Source organism: Hemiscyllium ocellatum, chromosome 5 (genome assembly GCF_020745735.1).
Source record: "Hemiscyllium ocellatum isolate sHemOce1 chromosome 5, sHemOce1.pat.X.cur, whole genome shotgun sequence".
NCBI classification, from domain to species: domain Eukaryota; kingdom Metazoa; phylum Chordata; class Chondrichthyes; order Orectolobiformes; family Hemiscylliidae; genus Hemiscyllium; species Hemiscyllium ocellatum.
Genome location: NC_083405.1, coordinates 106,261,715 through 106,264,690, shown reverse-complemented (window position 1 = coordinate 106,264,690; position 2,976 = coordinate 106,261,715). Strand labels below are relative to the sequence as shown.

The following is a 2,976-nucleotide window of genomic DNA, read 5'->3' as shown; positions in this document are numbered from 1 at the left end:
CTTCCGATGCGGTCTCCTTTACATTGGGGAGACTGGAGGCCTTCTCATAGAGCACTTTAAGGAACATCTCCGGGACACCCGCACCAATCAACCTCACCGCCCCATGGCGGAACATTTCAACTCTCTCTCCCACTCTGCCAAGGACATGCAGGTCCTGGGCTTCCTCCATTGCCACTCCCTCACCATCTGACGCCTGGAGGAAGAACGCCTAATCTTCCGCCTTGGAACACTTCAATCCCAGGGCGTCAATGTGAACTTCACCTGTTTCCTCATTTCCCCTCCCTGCACCTTACCCCAGATCCAAACCCAGCACCATCTTCATGACCTGTTCTACCTACCAATCTTCCTTTCCCCCATCCACTCCACCCTCCTCTCCGACTTATCCTCTTTATCCCCACCTCCATCCACCCAGAACACTCTTAGCTAACTTCTCCCCAGCAGCAGCCCCTCCTTCTCCCCCCCCCCCCCCACCTCCCCATTTATCTCTCTATTCCTGAGGCTCCAAGCCTCATTCCTGTGGAAGGGTCCAGCTAGAAACATTGATTTTCCTACTCCACGGATGCTGCCTAACCTGCTGTGCTTTTCCAGCACCACTCTAATCTTGGCTACATAAAAATATCCCTACCCTCTATTCTAAATTTCTTATATTTAATTGTGTTTCTATGAGTCTTACCCCTGGCCCATTAACTAATGGAACATTTTTTTTTCATCTGTCTCACCCTTTCAGAAGATGTGAGCACATGGAGACATTTATTGCATGCAGTTGTGATAGGTAGCCAGTTTTATTGTTTAGTGCTTTTAAAGTTCTAAACTTTTAAAATTTGCGTTATTTTGATTTTAAGTGCAGGTGTTGAATAAAGAAGAAATTTGGTGAAAATTTGGCCTGCATTGTGGCACTGGCTGATTTGTAAGTTATAGTTTGGAAAAGATGCAAAGTACCCTTTTTAAAGTTTTCTGCTCGTAATTAGTTCCTCATACTCCATCAATCAGGTTATTCAATTTGATTCTATCACAATCCTTTTGTCCTGTCTACTTACAACAGGTGACAAATGTGACACATCTAAGGCCATATTTTCCAAGTTTGAAAGGTGAATATGCAATGGATGCATGCGAGACCGAGACTGTGATTATATAAAGATACTGCGTGATAAGAAAGGAGAGAATGGTAAACTATGCAATATGAAATTCTTCATTACTTCCCGTTTTACAGGGGAGAATTCTAGTTATGTAGTCCTATCGTGATCAATGTGGCAACGCGTGCTGTAGAATATTATCAATCTAGTAGGAGGTGAGATATATTAAATTTCTCCACTCAATTCGCGTTTAGGAACAGCCTTCGTCATTAGATACACTGCATTTGGCAATATTGGTTGATCAGAGTGTATACAGCTAAAATATCATGATTTCACAAAAGCTGGAAATTTCTGAAACTTCAGCATCAAAGACCTTTTGCCCTTTCGTTGTCTGTTCTTTGTCATCCCCAAAATTCTTCAATATCTCTCTCAGGGAATGACTCACATCAAACAGTTCTAAATGTATTCTGTATCAAAGTGTGCTTCATGTCACGCATTCGTCTTGACTTTACATAATTGCGTAATTCATTTAATGCATGCATATGCATTGTCTTATTTTTTGCAAAGTAAGTCGAGGAATGAAAAAAAACTAGTTGGCCCGTACGGGGATCGAACCCGCGACCTTGGCGTTATTAGCACCACGCTCTAACCAACTGAGCTAACCGGCCAGCTATACACAGGCGATTCATCTGATGGCTTTTAAAGGCGCTTTACGTTTTTTTTAAGGTCTCAGTAGCTTGGAAGTTATTCATTGAGAGCCATTGGAATATCGAAATAAAGTATTAATCCGTTTTTTAAATGAAAATGTATAGACTTACTCCATCTGCTGGTAATTGTGTGCATTTTTATGCAGCATTAAACAGATATTTTCTCAGGATTTGCACATTCTACTCTTTAACAGGTTTGTTTTGGAAAGTGCAAATTCTGCTGAACATTACTATTTTATAATTGTTTAAAACCTGTTTAATATTTTCACTGTTTGCGATTTCAGTACAGTTCATGGAACCCATTCACATTTTTCTTTCTTTAACACAGAATTCTAAACTTCCCTGAGTTGACTTTAAACTCCCAGAAATTAGCAGGAGCCCAGGCCTTCTCTGTTGTAGTGCAGTTGGGGAGATGGTGAGACCCTGGATAGGGACAATGGGTAAAGGATTATGGAATGTGTGAGCTTGTGGAGTGAATGTATTGGAGTGTGCACTACGAGAACCTGTTATGATTTAAGCAAGTTTGAAGAATAGTTAATACTGTTAAGTGCTCATGGACACACACCTTTTAAAATTTTGGTAAAGTAGTTTGATTTCAAGCAAAGATTTTAGAAATACTCTCCGATGTGCTTACTAAACTTTAACAGCCTCAGTAAAATTTGAACACCATTTTAGTAAAAGTGCAGCAAGCTCTTCTGCAAACGTAAACAGCAAACCCACTGTCATAGAATCATACAAAATCCTGATGGGACTAGACAGGCTATATACTGAGGGAAACTGAGCACTGCAGATGCTAGGCCTTAGAGCCGAGAGTGTGGTGCTGGAAAAGCACAGCAGGTCAGGCAGCAACCAAGGAACAGAAGAGTCGATGTTTCGAGCATAAGAGTCAATGTTTCTTCATCAGGAATGAGGGGTTGGCCCATAGGAGCTGAGATAAATGGGAGAGGGGTGGGGCTGGGGGAAGGTAGCTGGGAATGTGATAGATAAGATGAGGCAATCTTGCTCCAGGCATCGGGTGGTAAGGGTTTAGCTGTGAAGGAGGCCCAGTAACTGCATGTCCTTGGCGGACTGGGAGGGGGAGGTAAAGTGTCCCTTAGGTTGGGGAAGTCCAGTCACAGTCTAATAACGGGTAGACCATTCATGGCTGAGATGAGGACCTGTGGAATTCTCTCCCACAGAAAGCTGTTGGGACCACT

The 2,976-nt window shown here is 42.4% G+C and overlaps 1 non-coding gene across 1 annotated transcript; it reads right to left on the bottom strand.

The window, feature by feature from the left end:
• Positions 1-1,667: 1,667 nt before the first annotated feature.
• trnai-aau (transfer RNA isoleucine (anticodon AAU)) lies at positions 1,668-1,741 on the bottom strand. Its single transcript has one exon. It is a non-coding gene; the product is annotated as a tRNA-Ile (tRNA).
• Between the last annotated feature and the right edge of the window lie 1,235 nt (positions 1,742-2,976).